This window comes from Scyliorhinus torazame, chromosome 16 (genome assembly GCF_047496885.1).
Source record: "Scyliorhinus torazame isolate Kashiwa2021f chromosome 16, sScyTor2.1, whole genome shotgun sequence".
Lineage (NCBI taxonomy): Eukaryota > Metazoa > Chordata > Chondrichthyes > Carcharhiniformes > Scyliorhinidae > Scyliorhinus > Scyliorhinus torazame.
The window spans coordinates 19,985,432-20,005,632 of NC_092722.1; the positions used below are offsets into that span (position 1 = coordinate 19,985,432).

General features: G+C 46.1%; 1 protein-coding gene across 5 annotated transcripts in view; it reads left to right on the top strand.

The window, feature by feature from the left end:
- The window catches only part of prkcz (protein kinase C, zeta), a 741,785-nt gene that overhangs the window by 500,126 nt on the left and 221,458 nt on the right, over window positions 1-20,201 (top strand). The window lies entirely within an intron of this gene.

A 20,201-nucleotide genomic window follows, 5' to 3' on the forward strand; every position in this document is an offset into this window, starting at 1 on the left:
TCCACCTACACCCCAAAGAGCCCTTATTTTGAGTGAAAGTCCCATCACTTCCCTTGTCTAAATATATACAACATTGGCTCCTTTAGCCCATACACCCACACGCAGTGAAACAAAAAAGAAGAAAATACAGTCATGAGGTTACATCGGCACATGGCCATTTCTCAGTTCTGCCACAGTCCTTCTGCCTTCGCAAACTCCTCTGCTGCTTCCGCCGTTCCAAAATAAAAGTCCCTGAGCTTGTAAGTCACCCTCAGCTTTGCTGGATATACAATGCCGCACTGCACCTTGCTAATGTACAGTGTCCTCTTCACCCGGTTGAAGGCAGCCCGCCTTCTCGCCAGCTCCACCGGAAAAGTGCTGGTATACACGTATACCAGCTCCAGCCCACTGCACCACCCGCTTCTGCTTGGCCCAGCTCAGGACCTTCTCCTTCACACTGTACCTACGGAAGCACAGAGTCACTACTCTTGGCGGCTCACTCGCCTTTGGTACAGGCCTCCACGACCGATGAGCCCGATCCAGTCCATATCGGGAGGGAACCTCCCCCAATAGTTTCACCAGCATCGTGGCAAAATACTCAGTCAGCCTCGGTCCTTCAACTCCTTCGGGCAGCCCCACAATCCTCAAATTCTGTCGCCTGGATCTGTTTTCCAGATCTTCCATTTTTCCTCGCAGATCCTTGTTAATGTCCATCACCTTCCGCATCTCCTTCCCCATCGAGTCAAGTTGATCACTGTGCTGCAATAACAACTCCTCCACTTCCATCAGCGCCTCCCCTTGCTCTCGCACCTCCGCCACTGCACTCGCCACCGCCTTTGTCACCGGGGAAATCGCCTCCTCCACCAGCACACTCAACCTCTCTCATCTCCTTCCTCATTGTCTCCATGTATTTTGTAAACTGCCTTTCGAATTCCGCAGCCATCACTTTAGTTATTTCTTCAGCCGTAAGCAATGCGGCCTCCCCTTGTGCTCCAGCCTCCATTTTCCTTGGTGACCCCATGGTGACCTTTCCACTCCCCGACGGACCTTCGGCTGTTTTCCTTACGGACGTTCTTTTGCTCACCCTCGACATTTTTCTTCACTGTGCCTTCACTCTGCCGCCTCTGTGCCTTCTCCCTGCTTTTGCCGCCTCCGTGGATGGACCCTGGGACCGGGCTTAAAGCCCCGAAAATGCTGTTCCCGAACGGGAGCCCTCCATTGTGCGGCCGCCTCCCGCCCGCTGTCACCGGAAGTTCCGCCAAAGAGCTATTATATTTGTCTTTTTCAGTTCCCTTTCAGAAAAGTAGCTGGTAGTCATTCATTACATCCTTTGCCTTCATAATAACATCAATTTTATGCAGCAATTTCAAGTAAAGCACCAGTATTGGGAGAGAGTGCAGTTGAACACGTGGCTGCAGGAATGGTGTAGGAGGGAGGGCTTCAGGTATTTGGATAATTGGGGCGCATTCTGGGGAAGGTGGGACCTGTACAAGCAGGACGGGTTGCATCTGAACCAGAGGGGCACCAATATCCTGGGAGGGAGGTTTTCTAGTACTCTTCGGGAGGGTTTAAACTAATTTGGCAGGGGAATGGGAACCGGATTTGTAGTCCAGCAACTAAGGTAGCCGATATTCAGGACGCCAAAGCATGTAATGAGGCAGTGGGGGAGGGAACACTGACAAAGGAGAGTACTTGCAGGCACGGAGATGGGTTGAAGTGTGTATACTTCAACGCAAGAAGCATCAGGAATAAGGTGGGTGAACTTAAGGCATGGATCGGTACTTGGGACTACGATGTGGTGGCCATCACGGAAACTTGGATAGAAGAGGGGCAGAAATGGTTGTTGGATGTTTCAATAAGATTAGGGAGGGTGGTAAAAAAGGTGGGGGGGTGGCATTATTAATTAGAGATAGTATAACAGCTGCAGAAAGGCAGTTCGAGGAGTATCACCCTATTGAGGTAGTATGGGTTGAAGTCAGAAATAGGAAAGGAGCAGTCACCTTGTTAGGAGTTTTCTATAGGCCTCCCAATAGTAGCAGAGATGTGGAGGAACAGATTGGGAAACAGATTTTGGAAAGGTGCAGAAGTCATAGGGTAGTAGTCATGGGCGACTTTAACTTCCCAAATATTGAATGGAAACTCTTTAGATCAAATAGTTTGGATGGGGTGGTGTTTGTGCAGTGTGTCCAGGAAGCTTTTCTAACACAGTATGTAGATTGTCCGACCAGAGGAGGGGCAATCTTGAATTTAGTACTGGGTAATGAGCCAGGGCAAGTGATAGATTTGTTAGTGGGGGAGCATTTTGGAGATAGTGACCACAATTCTGTGACTTTCACTTTAGTAATGGAGAGGGATAGGTACGTGCAACAGGGCAAGGTTTACAATTGGGGGAAGGGTAAATACGATGTTGTCAGACAAGAATTGAAGTGCATAAGTTGGGAACATAGGCTGGCAGGGAAGGACACAAGTGAAATGTGGAACTTGTTCAAGGAACAGGTGCTTCGTGTCCTTGATATGTATGTCCCTGTCAGGCAGGGAAGAGATGGTCGAGTGAGGGAACCATGGTTGACAAGAGAGGTTGAATGTCTTGTTAAGAGGAAAAAGGTGACTTATGTAAGGCTGAGGAAGCAAGGTTCAGACAGGGCATTGGAGGGATACAAGATAGCCAGGAGGGAACTGAAGAAAGGGATTAGGAGAGCTACGAGAGGGCATGAACAATCTTTGGCGGGTAGGATCAAGGAAAACCCCTAGGCCTTTTACACATATGGGAGAAATATGAGAATGACTAGAGCGAGGGTAGGTCCGATCAAGGACAGTAGCGGGAGATTGTGTATTGAGTCTGAAGAGAAAGGAGAGGTCTTGAACGAGTACTTTTCTTCTGTATTTACAAATGAGAGGGGCGATATTGTTGGAGAGGACAGTGTGAAACAGATTGGTAAGCTCGAGGAAATACTTGTTAGGAAGGAAGATGTGTTGGGCATTTTGAAAAACTTGAGGATAGACAAGTCCCCCGGGCCTGACGGGATATATCCAAGGATTCTATAGGAAGCAAGAGATGAAATTGCAGAGCCATTGGCAATGATCTTTTCGTCCTCACTGTCAACAGGGGTGGTACCAGGGGATTGGAGGGTGGCGAATGTCGTGCCCCTGTTCAAAAAAGGGACTAGGGATAACCCTGGGAATTACAGGCCAGTTAGTCTTACTTCGGTGGTAGGCAATGTAATGGAAAGGGTACTGAAGGATAGGATTTCTGAGCATCTGGAAAGACACTGCTTGATTAGGGATAGTCAGCACGGATTTGTGAGGGGTCGGTCTTGCCTTACAAATCTTATTGAATTCTTTGAGGAGGTGACCAAGCATGTGGATGAAGGTAAAGCAGTGGATGTAGTGTACATGGATTTTAGTAAGGCATTTGATAAAGTTCCCCATGGTAGGCTTATGCAGAAAGTAAGGAGGCATGGGGTAGTGGGAAATTTGGCCAGTTGGATAACGAACTGGCTAACCGATAGAAGTCAGAGAGTGGTGGTGGATGGCAAATATTCAGCCTGGAGCCCAGTTACCAGTGGCGTACCGCAGGGATCAGTTCTGGGTCCTCTGCTGTTTGTGATTTTCATTAATGACTTGGATGAGGGAGTTGAAGGGTGGGTCAGTAAATTTGCAGACGATACGAAGATTGGTGGAGTTGTGGATAGTGAGGAGGGCTGTTGTCGGCTGCAAAGAGACATAGATAGGATGCAGAGCTGGGCTAAGAAGTGGCAGATGGAGTTTAACCCTGAAAAGTGTGAGGTTGTCCATTTTGGAAGGACAAATATGAATGCGGAATACAGGGTTAACGGTAGAGTTCGTGGCAATGTGGAGGAGCAGAGAGATCTTGGGGTCTATGTTCATACATCTTTGAAAGTTGCCACTCAAGTGGATAGAGCTGTGAAGAAGGCCTATGGTGTGCTCGCGTTCATTAACAGAGGGATTGAATTTAAGAGCCGTGAGGTGATGATGCAGCTGTACAAAACTTTGGTAAGGCCACATTTGGAGTCTTGTGTACAGTTTTGGTCGCCTCATTTTAGGAAGGATGTGGAAGCTTTGGAAAAGGTGCAAAGAAGATTTACCAAGATGTTGCCTGGAATGGAGAGTAGGTCTTACGAGGAAAGGTTGAGGGTGCTAGGCCTTTTCTCATTAGAACGGAGAAGGATGAGGGGTGACTTGATAGAGGTTTATAAGATGATCAGGGGAATAGATAGAGTAGATAGTCAGAGACTTTTTCCCCGGGTGGAACAAACCATTACAAGGGGACATAAATTTAAGGTGAAAGGTGGAAGATATAGGAGGGATATCAGAGGTAGGTTCTTTACCCAGAGAGTAGTGGGGGCATGGAATGCACTGCCTGTGGAAGTAGTTGAGTCGGGAACATTAGGGACCTTCAAGCAGCTATTTGATAGGTACATGGATTAAGGTAAAATGATTTAGTATAGATTTATTTGTTCTCAAGGGCAGCACGGTAGCATTGTGGATAGCACAATTGCTTCACAGCTCCAGGGTCCCAGGTTCGATTCCGGCTTGGGTCACTGTCTGTGCGGAGTCTGCACGTCCTCCCCGTGTCTGCGTGGGTTTCCTCCGGGTGCTCCGGTTTCTTCCCACAGTCCAAAGATGTGCGGGTTAGGTGAATTGGCCAATGATAAATTGCCCTTAATGTCCAAATTGCCCTTGGTGTTGGGTGGAGGTGTTGAGTTTGGGTAGGGTGCTCTTTCCAAGAGCCGGTGCAGACTCAAAGGGCCGAGTGGCCTCCTTCTGCACTGTAAATTCAATGATAATCTATGATTAATCTAGGACAAAGGTTCGGCACAACATCGTGGGCCGAAGGGCCTGTTCTGTGCTGTATTTTCTATGTTCTATGTTCTATTGCTCAGTTCGACGTAGAAAGGATAAATGGCTCAGCAGCATAATTATAAGTGTCTCAAAAACATTTTCAGGGAGTGGGACAGCAGGGAAATAGGTTTGAATGGAAAAAATAACATTCTTAATGAAAGTTGAAAATGAGTGAAATAGCTCACCATCTGACCTGTCCCATTAAATTAATTGTGGGTTTACATTGGCCCATCCTCAGCTTTAAATGTAACCATTTGTATACATCACAAATATGATAACAAAAGGTCATGAAGTCAACCCTATTTTACTTCTGTTATTCCCATTCTCTGGGAACAGAGGCAGCTATCATTTGTGATGTTGTCCATCTGTCACAGCATACCAACTTTACAGCAACTTAAAACTGCATTATTTTCATTTTGTGCAAAAACTACAACGCCTGCCAGAACATTTAAATATCTAATATGTAAACATAAACATGTACTTCCTGCCATTTTTCTCGATCAAAAATGTTTCTACTTTCATACTTATACTGGAAACTGCCTGTGCAAGTTTGTCATGCTGTAATTACACCGTACTACCCCGTCCCCTGAAAAATTGCAGGAGCACCCCCACTGGCTCCTCTGACGAATTGCAGGAGCTGCATGAGAAACCGACAGAACAGCTTCAATTATAAATGTAGATAGATATAGGAGGTTATAATGCGAATATAAAAACAAGGGCAAATTGCCTCCTGTACTGCCACAAAAGATTGACATGCATGTATGTTAATCTTAATGCAGGATAGTTTCTTGGGCTCTCTACAAATTTGAAAGTCTCTTGTGTTGAGTAACCATATCAACCTAATGTTTTTTATTTGCTGCCCGCAAATTTGTATTGCTTTGTTTTGCTCACAATTAATTTTACCCAATATTTGTTTTGATGGTCCAATTCCTCTCTTAGCAGAGGTGGAATTTCAAATATTTTGAATCTCATTGTTCTGCTCTCGGAACTGCCAAGAATGTCCCTGGCTTGGTGGGCGAATGACCTGTGTGATACTGGAGCACACAGACGGGAGAGGTTTAGGACTTCACTGGTGTTCTGAATTATCTGGGTTGTGTCTCGAGGTTAGGACACCTGTTTCTTCATTGATTCAGTTAACCTTCTTGGAAATTATGCACGTGCAAATATCCAGTGAGGAGGTGATTGGGCTTGGCTGTTAATTAATTCATCATTAATTAATCCACCTTGCTGTATTGGCTCCTGAATGTGAAGAATGATCATTTGTATGATCACAAGGCTGTTTGCACCTGTGAAACTATACTCCAGCATAAGTCAGCACCTTCAGGTGGGTAGGGAGAAGTGGAAGAAAAGTTGGAGTGCCACATGAACTTAAATTAGACCATCCCTTACCCACCCCATGAAAATAAATCTAAACCTAGTAGAGTTTGTATTTTGATACCAGGGAAGTAGAAAGACATCAGGCAAGAACAAAATGAGAATTTAGGGCTTGTTGTCGCTAACTTTAGCCTTAGTTTAATTGCTCTGTTCTATCACCTTTGCTCTTGAGTCGGCAGGTATCGTTCTGATACCGTCACGTGGTTCAAGTCCGAGTAATGATCAATAATCCAATACACCGCTTAGTAAGAATTAAATCAAAGCACATTTATTATATACAGTAATCAATACTCATGCATAAATTCTACGTCTAAGCTACTTCCTACAACTAACAGGCCAATACTTAACTTGGAAATGGCCCACCAGGTCAGGGAAACGAATGGCCTTTCGTTCGGGTTCTGAGCCTGCGGGATTCGAAGCTGGTACAGATTGATAGCTAGGAGCGCCTATCTCGTTGCGAGCGTTGAAGTAAGATTTACTGGATGTTTCGCGATGGCTGGACCGGTCACTGTCAAGGGTTGGTCTGTGTTGCTGAGTGACTCGGTCAGAAGAAGAAGCAGAAGGGGTAGCGGAAGGGTGGCAGAAGGGTCGATTTGAACTTGGACTCTATTCTTTCGTCCCCAGGGGCTTCCCGCCTTTCGAGGCAGACCCTGTACCTGGTTCCAAGTGATTGGACTTTGTCCCAATCACTTGGTTCGATATTCTCCAATGCTGGAGCGATTCCTTGATTGATGGGCGGTCTTGAGGTGATCGTTCACCTCCCTTTGTGTAGGCTTCTGTTGGCGCCGAAGAGTCTGGGTTGGCTTTGTGTGTCTAACTTGTTGCACATTGTTCCCGGGGATTGCTCATTAGTATTCAGATGGCTGGTGTTTTGTTGTGCTGATGGCTACAGGTATCGATCTTGTCTGGCCTTCCCAGAGGTGAATACACAGTCTACCTGCAGCTGCTTGTTTTAGTCCTGTTGGCTGATTTTCCCATCAGCCTTTGCCATTCGCCATTTTAAATCGGGGTTAGCCATTCTAAATCGGGAGTTAGCCATTTTAACTGGCTACAGGCTAGTCTTGATGTACAGAAGAAAATCTTTTGTTGATAGTCGAGGAGCAACTATGACACAATGCCATATAAAATGTACAAAATATTTCTGAAATATTTTAGGTCTTTTAATATTGCTTACTTCAACTGGGAGTGTTTGGTGGTTATTGACAACTCCATTTAAGCCATTTAAAGCCATGGGCAAACTTCTTTACATATTGTGCACCAGAGAGATTGTTTTACATCCCAATAGAATCGGAATTCTATTACCAGCTGAGAGCCAAGACAACCTCTCAGTTCATGAGTCATGGAAAAGCTAAAATTCAATCAGAGTAAATAAAAGATAGTCTTTTTAAAAATCTGAAACATCACCATGGAGCACATCGCTGGTAGCAGACAGATAGAAAAAAGTGCATGCCATTCATTTGAAATGGTTGCAAAATGCACAATCCAGCCTCATTATAAGAAACAATGTCATTACAGTTTACCCATTATGACAACTTACTGGTTTTAGTCCTTGGTTAAAGCCCCATAATAATGTCCACTGGTAAATTGAAACCTCAATAGACTTTGAGTCCCTGTTGACTCAAGATTCTAGTTTATAATTACTCGATTTTGAAGTCTGTCCAAGGATTTGTAAGGTAGAGGACTAAACCTGGTGCTCATGACTTCATTTGTGATGTCTTCCCAATAGCCTAATAAATCAGGTCCTGTCTTTAATTCAGAACAAAATAAAGAATATTCAGTCATCACTGAAGTAATGGCAATTCTGTGGTTGACCATCACAGTATTAAAAATCAAGTTTACTTGGAATTTTAATTGTTTACTTTTGTGTAGATATTGCAGTTACGATTTGTAAACATGCATTAATATTTTAATTCTTAGATTTTGTTCAGTCTACCCATATAGTGTCAATTATGGGCGACACAATGGTTAGCACTGTTGCTTCACAGTGCCAGGGTCCCAGGTTCAATTCCCGTCTTGGGTCACTGTCTGTACAGAGTCTGCACGTTCTCCCCGTGTCTGCGTGGGTTTTCTCTGGGTGCTCCGGTTTCCTCCCACAAGTCTCCGGGTGCTGTTAGGTAATTTGGACATTCTGAATTCTGCCTTAGTGTACCCGAACAGGCGCCGGAGTGTGGCGACTAGGGGATTTTCACAGTAACTTCATTGCAGTGTTGGTGTAAGCCTACTTGTGACAATAAAGATTATTATTATTAACCACCCTTGCAGTGTACTGAAGGGTTTTATCACCACATTTCAATTTAAGAAAGAACTTGCATTTTTATTCAACCTTAAACATCCTTAAGATGTTCTATCTCAAAGGTAAAGATTTGTCGAATAATTTATGGAATTTACTACCCTTATAGATATTTTAGATTCAAATTGAATGGGTTCACAATTGGAGAAACGTCAAGAATTGATTGTGGAGTTGGGGTTCAGTTGTGAAGACTGACATAAAGAGAGAGGAGTGTAGAGACAGCTGGAGCTCTGTGCCTAACTCAGTGTTTCTGATATTGATATTGGTCAAATTGTGCCATTAATTCATTATTTTGAGTTGACTACTACGTGCATTTATGTAAAGAGATATTAATTTTGCCCTTTTACTATTTCCCCTCTTTGATCCTATTTGCCTTTTTGTATGTTTGCACACACTGTCCCTTCTTGTCACTCTGGGTATCATTGCCTAAATAGCTGCCTTGCAGTGCTGCCATATCCTTTTGCTTTGTTAGCCTAAATATCCCCATTCCAGAACCACGCCCCCTTTTTCATTTAAAGTCCTTTCTACTTCCCTAGTTATGTGGTTTGCACGAACACTGGTCCCAGCATGGTTCCGATGTAGGCCATCCTAACGGTACAGCCCCCAATTCCACACTACTGATGCCAGTGCCCCACGACCCGAAACGCACTTCACTAACACCAGTCCTTGAGCCACGTATTCATTTCTCTAATTTTATGTACCTTATGCCAATCCCATACCTTGGGATCATTATCGTGTTGGACAGATCAGTGTGCACAGGCAAGCATGGCGACAGCTTCTATCTTGAACCTTTTACTGTGTGTGTGTGTGTGTGTGTGTGTGTGTGTCTATATATTTTATATCTAGTTCTTGTAATTAATAAATACATACAGTTAATCTACTTAAGACTGAGAACTTAATTGAGGCTTATAGAGCGGTATCAAATACTCTGCAACATGGTGGCAGTGAATGGAAAAATCCAGAACCTCGTAAAAAATGCAGAAAAAAACTAAAATTCTTCAAGACTAAAGAAGTATTTGAGAAGAATTCTGACCAGAAGAAAGGGTCGAGAAGCTGGCACGCAGAGAAAAGTAACCAAGGAAAAGCTCCAAAGGAAGGCTTGGAAGTTGAAGGCAGAAATTTAAAATTCCTCACCGCAACAGGAGACTCGGTGGGGTCTCTTCGAAGTCCAGCTTCAATTCCCAGAATGCAGAGTTAGCAGACCTAGCAGGGCTGAGTTGAAACTTCTAAAATGTGAATAAAGCAAGTCCTGAGAAATATTTAAATATGGTCAGAAATTGCCGTTTAAAAACTTAGTTGGGAAAAGCAGATTCCCGAGTTGCTGCCTGAACACGTGGGTCTGAGCTTGATCCGAAATAATAAAATAATAAAAAAAATAATTAATGAATTATTTTGGAAGAAGCGAGACTAAAGAAACCTCTTTAAAGACCAGCAAAGGCCAGGATTCAATGCTTCTGCAACCCTAAAGCATAGCGCTGAAACTGAGAGGTCTGCGACCAATTAATCCAAGCATTATTCAAAATTGTTCAAGGCTGACTATGAGCACCATTGCAGAGAGAGCCCACCAAAACCAGCAAGCGCAGGGATATCTTTTGTCTTTCAATCAATGGCAATGCCATCTTGAATTTAACCAATTTTTTAAAGCTAAATCTACAGATTTTTTTTTTTTAACCATGGATCAGAAATTGACCCTTCCAGATGAATTTAGACTTATCCGAGACTTAGGTCAATCACATAATTGGGGCCTTTGGAGAAAAAGATTCCTTAGATACATTGCTTCAGGTCTAGATAAAAAGACAGAAATTGAATAAGATAGTACACTGCTTTATTTGGAAAGCCTAATTGCAGACAGCATTGCTAGACAAGGAATTAACAAATCATTGCTAAATTTCAAGAAATATTCAAATCAGTTTACAGGTCACTTTGTGTTCCAATGAGCCAAAGGAACTAACATTCAAAATGATTTAATTCTAAAAGCATGTAATAGGGAAAGTAGGACATAAACAAAATAAACTTGAATACAAAAATGAAAAAGACTCAAATGTTATGTGAAACTAAGAAAATGTTAAAACCAAGTTTTTATAAGAGTCTGCCAATAAAATGAGTAAAGGAATAAAAGGTTTTTTAAAAAATAACTTATTTTTACAGAATTCCATTTTTCCCCCCTTTTTTGTTTGCAGAGTAATGGAGCAGGAAGTCAGGAATAAAGTTTCAGTTGTGGGCGTATTTGGAAAATTGCAATTTGCTCAAAAGTACTGGTTAGGTTATGGCCTAAGAAAAAAGAGCACAATTTGATGAACTAGTACAATTGGTGGAATCTTCCAAATTTGCCCTGGAACATAGCAGGTTTTGTGGGCCAGGGCTGCTTCAGGCTGTAACATTAAAGATCATGGAAATGGGTGGCATGGTGGCGCAGTGGTTAGCATTGCTGCCTCATGGAGCGAAGGACCCAGGTTCAATCCCGGCCCCGGCTGACTGTCCGTGTGGAGTTTTCACATTCTTCCCGTGTTTTCATGGGTCTTATTCCCACAACCCAAAGATGTGAGGCTAGGTAGATTGCCAAGCTAAATTTCCCCCTAATTGGAAAAATGTTCTTAAAGATTTTTTTTAAAGATCACGGAAAACATTAACACAAGTGGTTTTGGGCATAGCTTACTTGCATTAGAAATTCCCCAGTTTTGCACTGATTTAGCAGATTGCACCTGGATTGCATTCATATAACCAGTGTAAATGAGTGGAAACTCGACCGTTACTATTTAGTAGATATTAGGATTTGATTCCCACTAAAAATAGTTAATACTTTGCCTCTTTTTGTCAAATAAATTTAGAGTACCCAATTCCTTTTTTCCAATTAAGGAGGAATTTAGTGTGGCCAATTCGCCTACCCTGCACATCTTTTTTGGGTTGTGGGCCATGTGACGAATGTGCAAACTCCACACGGACAGTGACCCGGGCCGGGATCGAACCTGGGTCCTTGGCGCCATGAGGCAGCAATGCTAACCACTGTATCACCGTGCCGCCCGCTGTCTTTTTAAGTTGTACAAATAGCTGAATGAAAACCAGGTTTGCAAGAAGCATTTCATGGAGTAATCACATATTTAACAGAAAATGATTGTTTACACTACAGAACTAACCACCTAAATTGCAGAGTAAGATTAAAACCCTGGAATTTGGCATAAAATAAAAGACTGGAGATGGTGCTATAGTTTGTCTGGAGGGTGGGAACAAGTTTTTTTTTTTTTGAGGAGAGGGGTGATTTAAAGGACAGGAAAATTGTGGATAAGGATCTGTTTTTTTTTTATTTAGAATAACCAATTCTTTTATTTCCAATTAAGGGGCAATTTAGCGTGACCAATCCACCTATCCTGCACATTTTGGGTTGTGAGGGTGAGACCCACACAGACAAGGGGGGAGAATGTGAAAACTCCACACGAACAGTGACCCGGGGCTGGGATCGAACCCGGGTCCTCAGCACTGTGAGGCAGCATTGCTAACCACTGCGCCACCGTGCTGCCAAAGACTCTGTTTTAACATGTTGTACATTCGAGGAGCTGATGCGTTGATGTCACTCTTAAATGACCTGAATTGCCCCAAGTTATTACGAGGTGGGAAAATTTCATGAAATATTCTTTTTGTTAACAATGTTTGTCAGCAGATTAACAATATCCAGGGGTTTACCACTGACCAGAAACTGAACTGGCTCAGCCATATATACTGTGGTACAAGAGTAGGTCAGAGGCTGGGAATTCTGGCGAGAGTAACTCGCCACCTGCCCACCATTTACAAGGCAGGATTGTGATGGAATACTCTCCACTTGCCTGGATGAGTGCAGCTCCAAAAACACTTGAGAAGCTTGATACCATCCAGGAAAAAGCAGCCTGTTTGATTGGCACCCCATCCACCACCTTCAACATTCACTCCCTCCACCACTGACGCTCATCTACAACATGTACTGCAGCAATTCGCCAAGGATCTTTTGTCAGCAGCTTCCAAATCCATGGCCTCTACGTCCTAGCAGGACAAGGGCAGCAGGTACATGGGAACACCACAACCTACAATTTCTCCTCTGAGCCACACACCATCCTGACTTAGAACTGCATCAGTATTCCTTCGCTGGGTCAAAATCCTGGAACTCCCTTCTTAACAGTGCTGTGGGTGTTCCTACATACATTGACTGCAGCAGTTCAAGAAGGCGGTATTTAGAGATGGGCAATAATTGCCGGCCTAGCCAGAGACACCCACATCCCCATGAAGGATTTTGTTTTTAAACTTCAATTTCTGAAGAATCTTGCATGTAGAATCACATCTAAAAGTCTTCGACCTATTGTGAAACTGTGTGCTTAGTCAAATAAAGACGTTAGAGGGGGTGATCAAAAACTTGGTCAAAACTTTTTAAGGGACATTTGTAGAAGGAGGTTGAAGAGACTTTAGGCTTTTGTAAGAGAATTCTGATGCAGAGGGGTTTAGGAAGGATGCTCCTGACCATGGGTCCTAGATAGTTACATGGTGATGCACAATCAATGACCACTAAGGCGAGGTTGTAGTCCAACTGAAGGCTAGATGTTTCCCCCAGCAGCTCAGGTACAGAAAGAAGGCTGCTGGGGCGGCACGGGCTCTTATACCCCACCTTGCAGGGCGGAGCTACCATACAGCTTGACCAATAGGAAACATACAATATCTACCAATGGTGTTCCAGCATTACCAGGTACCGTAATACCTCTACACAGACTACCACATTCCCTGTTAAAAAAGAGTCCGGCGGGGGTGATGGTTTGATATTACAACATGGTAACGTGGTAGAAATTATAGTTTTGGAGGTACCGTAATACCTCCGTACAGCGTTTTTCAACTATTTACAGATTCACAATTAACTATATACACTTTAAAATTAAGCAATCAGTCGATCGGGGGCCCTGGTCGTTCTCTGTGATCGTCGAAGCTTCGGTGGTGATGCCGGTGGAGGCTCAGGCGTCTGTGACTCCGGGGGCGTGGCCTCGATCTCTGTGGCAGCTTCAACACCCCTAGACGGCGCTGGTGGGTAAAACGGTTGACCTGGGAAGGGAGCGTCTGCAGAGTGCGTCGGTGGGTGGGGGGGCCTAGACGGGGCCGGCGGAAGGACCGATCTTCCTGTAAGGTGCACTGGTGGGAGGGAGGGTGGGACTGGTGGCTGGTGTGTGCGTGGGGATCCGGCGGGCACCAGGTCTCGTAGGGAGACCGTATCTTGTCGGCCGACGGGGTGCGCCACGTAGGCGTACTGGGGGTTAGTGTGGAAAAGATGGAACCACTCGACCAACGGGTCCGACTTGTGCGCCCGCACGTGTTTTCGGAGCAGGATGGGTCCGGGAGCTGCCAGCCAGGTCGGGAGCAAGGTCCCAGAGGAGGACTTCCTGGGGAAGACAGGGAGACGTTCGTGAGGTGTTTGGTTGGTCGTGGTACAAAGCAGTGACCGGATGGAGTGGAGGGCATCCGGGAGGACTTACTGCCAGTGGGAGACTGGGAGATTCCTGGACCGTAGGGCCAGTAGGATGGTCTTCCAGACCGTTCCGTTCTCCCTCTCTACCTGTCATTTACCCCGGGGGTTGTAACTGGTTGTCCTCCTCGAGGCAATGCCCTTGTTGAGCAAGAGTTGATGCAGTTCGTCGCTCATAAAGGAGGACTATGTATGTAAGCGGGGAACCCGAACAGTGCAAAGATGCTATGGAGGGCCTTGATGACGGTGGTTGCGGTCATGTCGGGGCAAGGGATGGCGAATGGGAACCGGGAGTACTCGTCAATCACGTTCAGGAAGTACGTGTTGCGGTCGGTGAAGGGGATGGGGCCTTTGAAGTCCATGCTGAGGCGTTCAAAGGGACGGGAAGCCTTTATCAGGTGCGCTTTCTCTGGCCGGTAGAAGTGCGATTTGCACTCCGCGCAGGTTTGGCAGTCCCTGGTGGCTGTCCTGACCTCCTCGATGGAGTAGGGCAGGTTGCGGGTCTTGATAAAGTGGAAAAAGTGAGTGATCCCCGGGTGGCAGAGGTCCTCGTGGAGGGCTCTGAGGTGGTCCACTTGTGCGTTGGCACATGTGCCGCGGGACAGGGCATCAGGAGGCTCGTTTAGCTTCCAGGGACGATACAAGATCTCGTAGTTGTAGGTGGAGAGTTTGATCCTCCACCGCAAGATCTTATCATTTTTTATCTTGACCCGCTGTGCATTATCGAAAAATGAAAGCAACCGACCGTTGGTCACTGAGGAGAGTGAATCTCCTGCCGGTCAGGTAATGCCTCCAATGTCGCACAGCTTCTACTATGGCCTGGGCCTCCTTTTCGACTGAGGAGTGGCGGATTTCGGAAGCATGGAGGGTACATGAGAAGAAATCCACGGGTCTGCCCGCTTGGTTGAGGGTGGCCGTCAGAACTACGTCAGACGCGTCGCTCTCGACCTGGAAGGGGAGGGACTCGCCGATGGCGTGCATCGCGGCCTTTGCACTGTCTGCTTTGATGCGGCTGAAGGCTTGGCGGGCCTCTATCGACAGGGGAAAAGCTGTGGATTGGATCAGAGGACGGGCCTTGTCCACATAATTGGGGACCCACTGGGCATAGTAAGAGAAAAACCCTACACAGCGCTTCAGGGCCTTGGAGCAGTGAGGAAGGGGGAACTCCATAAGGGGCGCATGCATTCAGGGTCAGGGCCAATAACTCCATTTCGCACTACGTAGCCGAGGATGGCTAGGCGGTCGGTGCTAAACACGCATTTACCCTTGTTATACATAAGGTTAAGGATCTTTGCGGTCTGGAGGAATTTTCAGAGGTTGGTGTCGTGATCCTGCTGGTCGTGGCCACAGATGGTGACATTATCGAAATATGGGAATGTTGCCCGTAAACTGTACCGGTCAACCATTCAGTCCATCTCGCGCTGGAAGACCGAGACCCCGTTGGTGACACCGAAGGGAACCCTTAAGAAGTGCTAGAGCCGCCTGTCTGCCTCGAAGGCGGTGTATTTGCAGTCACTAGTATGGATGGGGAGCTGGTGGTAGGCGCACTTAAGATCCACCGTGGAGAAGACCTTGTAATGCGCGATCCTGTTTACCAGGTTGGCTATTCGGGGGAGAGGGTACGCGTATAGCTACGTAAACCTGTTGATGGTCTGACTGTAGTCGATGACCATCCTATGCTTCTCCCCGGTCTTTACCACCACTACTTGAGCTCTCCAGGGACTGTTGCTAGCTTCAATGACTCCTTCCCTCAGTAGTCTTTGGGCCTCTGACCTAATAAAGATCCGATCCTGGGCACTGTACCGTCTTCTCCTGTTGGCGACGGGTTTGCAATCCGGGGTGAGGTTCGCAAACAGGGAACATAAGAAGAACATAAGAACTAGGAACAGGAGTAGGCCATCTGGCCCCTCGAGCCTGCTCCGCCATTTAATGAGATCATGGCTGATCTTTGTGGACTCAGCTCCACTCTCCGGCCCTTACACCATATCCCCGAATCCCTTTATTCTTTAGAAAGGCATCTATCTTTTTCTTAAAAACGTTTAAAGAAAGAGCCTCAACTGCTTCACTGGGCAAGGAATTCCAGAGATTCACAACCCTTTGGGTGAAAAAGTTCCTCCTACACTCCGTCCTAAATCTACCTCCCCTTATTTTGAGGCTATGCCCCCTAGTTCTGCTTTCCCCGACCAGTGGAAACAACCTGCCCGCATCGATACTGTCTATTCCCTTCACAATTTTATATGTCTCAATAAGATCTCCCCGCATCCTTCTAAACTCCAATGAGTACAGTCCAAGTCTACTCAACCTCTCGTCATAATCTAATCCCCTCAACTCTGGGATCAACCTAGTGAATCTCCTCTGCACTCCCTCCAGTGCCAATATGTCCTTTCTCAGGTAAGGAGACCAAAACTGAACACAATACTCCAGATGCGGCCTCACCAACACCCTATACAATTGCAGCATAACCTCACTAGTCTTGAACTCCATCCCTCTAGCAATGAAAGACAAAACTCGATTAGCCTTCTTAATCACCTGTTGCACCTGCACACCAACTTTTTGCGACTCGTGCACCAGCACACCCAGGTCCCTCTGCACAGCAGCATGTTTTAACATCTTACCGTTTAAATAATAATCCATTCTGCTGTTATTTCTCCCAAAATGGATAGCCTCACACTTGGCAACATTGAATGCCATCTGCCAGACCCTGGCCCATTCACCTAACCTATCCAAATCCTTCTGCAGACTTCCGGTATCCTCTGCCCTTTTTGCTTTACCACTCATCTTAGTGTCGTCTGCAAACTTTGACACATTGCACTTGGTCCCCAACTCCAAATCGTCGATGTAAATTGTGAACAACTGCGGGCCCAACACTGATCCTTGAGGGACCCCACTAGTTACAGGTTGCCAACCAGAGAAACACCCATTTAACCCCACTCTCTGCTTTCTGTTAGTTAACCAATCCTCTACCCATGCTACCACTTTACCCTCAATGCCATGCATCTTTAGTTTATGCAGCAACCTTTTGTGTGGCACCTTGTCAAAAGCTTTCTGGAAATCCAGATATACCACATCCATTGGCTCCCCGTTATCTACTGCACTGGTAACGGCCTCAAAGAATTCTACCAAATTAGTCAGACACGACCTACCCTTTGTGAACCCATGCTGCGTCTGCCCAATGGGACAATTTCCCTCCAGGTGCCCCGCTATTTCCTCCTTAATGATAGATTCCAGCATTTTCCCTACAACCGAAGTTAAGCTTACCGGCCTATAATTTCCCGCTTTCTGCCAACCTCCTTTTTCAAACAGTGGTGTCACGTTTGCTACTTTCCAATCCTCTGGGACCACCCCAGAGTCTAGTGAATTTTGATAAATTATCACTAGTGCGTTTACAATTTCCCTAGCCATCTCTTTTAACACTCTGGGATGCATCCCATCAGGTCCAGGAGACATGTCTACCTTTAGCCCCATTAGATTGCCCAATACTGACTCCTCAGTGATTACAATCATCTCAAGGTCCTCACCTATCATATCCTTATTTCCATCAGTCACTGGCATGTTATTTGTGTCCTCCACTGTGAAGACTGACCCAAAAAACCTGTTCAGCTCCTCAGTCATTTCCCCGTCTCCTATTATTAAATCTCCTTTCTCATCTTGCAAAGGACCAATATTTACCTTAGCCACTCTTTTTTGTCTTATATATTTGTAGAAGCTTTTACTATCTGCTTTTATGTTCTGAGCCAGTTTACTTTCATAGTCTACCTTACTCTTCTTTATGGCTTTTTTAGTAGCTTTCTGTTGTCCCCTAAAGACTTCCCAGTCCTCTAGTCTCCCACTAATTTTTGCCACTTTGTATGTTTTTTCCTTCAATTTGATACTCTCCCTCACCTCCTTAGATATCCACGTTGATTTTTCCCCTTTCTACCGTCTTTCTTTTTTGTCGGTATGAACCTTTTCTGAACACTGTGAAAGATCGCTCGGAAGGTTCTCCACTGTTCCTCAACTGCTTCACCATGAAGCCTTTGCTCCCAGTCTACCTTAGCTAGTTCTTCTCTCATCCCATTGTAATCGCCTTTGTTTAAGCACAAAACACTAGTGTTTGATTTTACCTTGTCATCCTCCAACTGTATTTTAAATTCCACCATATTGTGGTCGCTCCTTCCAAGAGGATCCCAAACTATGAGATCATAAATCAATCCTGCCTCATTACACAGGACCAGATCTAGGACCGCTTGTTCCCTTGTAGGTTCCATTACATACTGTTCCAGGAAATTATCCCGTGCACATTCTATAAACTCCTCCTCAAGGCTGCCTTTACCAACCTGGTTAAACCAATCGATATGCAGATTAAAATCTCCCATGATAACCGCTGTACCATTTCTACATGCATCCGTTATTTCTTTGCTTATTGCCTGCCCGACCATCCTGTTACTATTTGGTGGCCTATAGACTACTCCTATCAGTGACCTTTTCGCCTTACTATTCCTGATTTCCACCCAAATTGATTCAACCTTGTCCTCCATAGCACCAATATCATCCCTTACTAATGCCCGGATGCCATCCTTAAACAACAAAGCTACACCACCGCCCTTACCGTCCACTCTATCCTTTCGTATAGTCTGATACCCTTGGATATTTAACTCCCAGTCATGACCATCTTTTAACCATGTTTCAGTAATGGCCACTAAATCATAGTCATTCACGATGATTTGCGCCATCAACTCATTTACCTTATTTTGTATACTACGAGCATTCAGGTAAAGTACACTTATGCTGTTTTTTATGTCTTTGCTATGAATCCTAACACCTTGATCAGTAACTTTTCGCAATTTATTTTTCCATTATACCCTTTCTCCTAATTTTCCTTGTCTTTGAACCCATATCTCTACATAATAACCTGTCACGTAACCTGCTGCCTTGATCTCCATTAACCATTATACTATTATACTGTCCATAGCTTTACATTCCCTTCCCCCCCAACTTGCTAGTTTAAAGTCCTTGTGACCAACCTATTTATCCTATTCGCTAGAACACTGGTCCCAGAATGGTTCAGGTGAACACCGTCCCAACGGTACAGGTCCCTCCTGCCCCAGGCGGATCGACCTTGAGGGTTGCTAGGCCGCAGACAGTGAGAGGGGTATACGGCCGCCGAATTTGAAAATAGGACTTTGGAGATTACACTGGAAGTCTAAACCTAGGAGTGTGGCCGCGCAGAGGTGGGGAAGGACGTAGAGCCGATCATTTTTAAATTCCCTTCCCTGGACCGTGAGGTTTGCTACACAAAACCTCTTTATCTCGACTGAGTGGGAACCGGAAGCCAGGGAGATTTTTTGATTAACAGGGTGGACGAGGAGAGAACAGCGCCTTACCGTGTCGTGGTGTATGAAGCTCTCCGTGCTCCCAGAGTGAATTAAGCAGGACGTCTCGTGCCCGTTGATTAGTACTGTTGTTGTAGCGGTTGAGAGTGTTCGAGGCCGGGACTGGTCCACGATCACCGAGGCTAATCGCAGCAGTTGAGTGGTCACTTCGCGCAGTGTGCGGTCAGCCGAGCTGGGGTCCTGGGAGTCCATCCAAGATGGCAGCTCCCATTGGTTGTACATGGCTGGCTGTGCACAAAAGGGCGGCGCCCATCCATCGGACGTGGTGTCTGCGGGACAACATGGCGGCACCCGGGGGCCGCACGTGGCCCTGGAGGCGGAAGATGGCGGCGCCCGCTTGCCGCACGGGGACCGTGGAGAGGTTTGTGGTGGCGGTCCGCATTCGCCACCGGAGACTGCGGCGACCGCACGGGCCTGGCATACCACCACGAAGTGGCCCTTTTTATCCCTTGCAGGTAGATGCGCGGGCCGGGCAGCGCTGCCGGGGGTGCTTGGCCTGCCCGCAAATGTAGCAGCGGGGCCCCCCGGGGTTGCCAGGCCACCTTGCAGCACAAGCTTGTGGGGGGGTGGGAAATGTCTTCGGGTCGGCTGCGGAGGGGTTCGACGCTGCCCGGGGGCTGCCGCGCGGTCGGGAACGTAAGCGTGGGCGTTTCGGGAGGCCACATCCAGGGAGCCTGCAAGGGCCCGTGCCTCCTTGAGGCAGAGGGTGTATTTTTCCAGCAATCGCTGGCAGATTTGGGAGGACAGCATACCTGCCACGAAAGCGACCCGGATCAAGAGTTCTGTGTGGTCGCTCTCCGAAACTTGCGGGCAGCTGCAGTTTCTCCCCAACACCAGGAGCGCACGGTAGAAT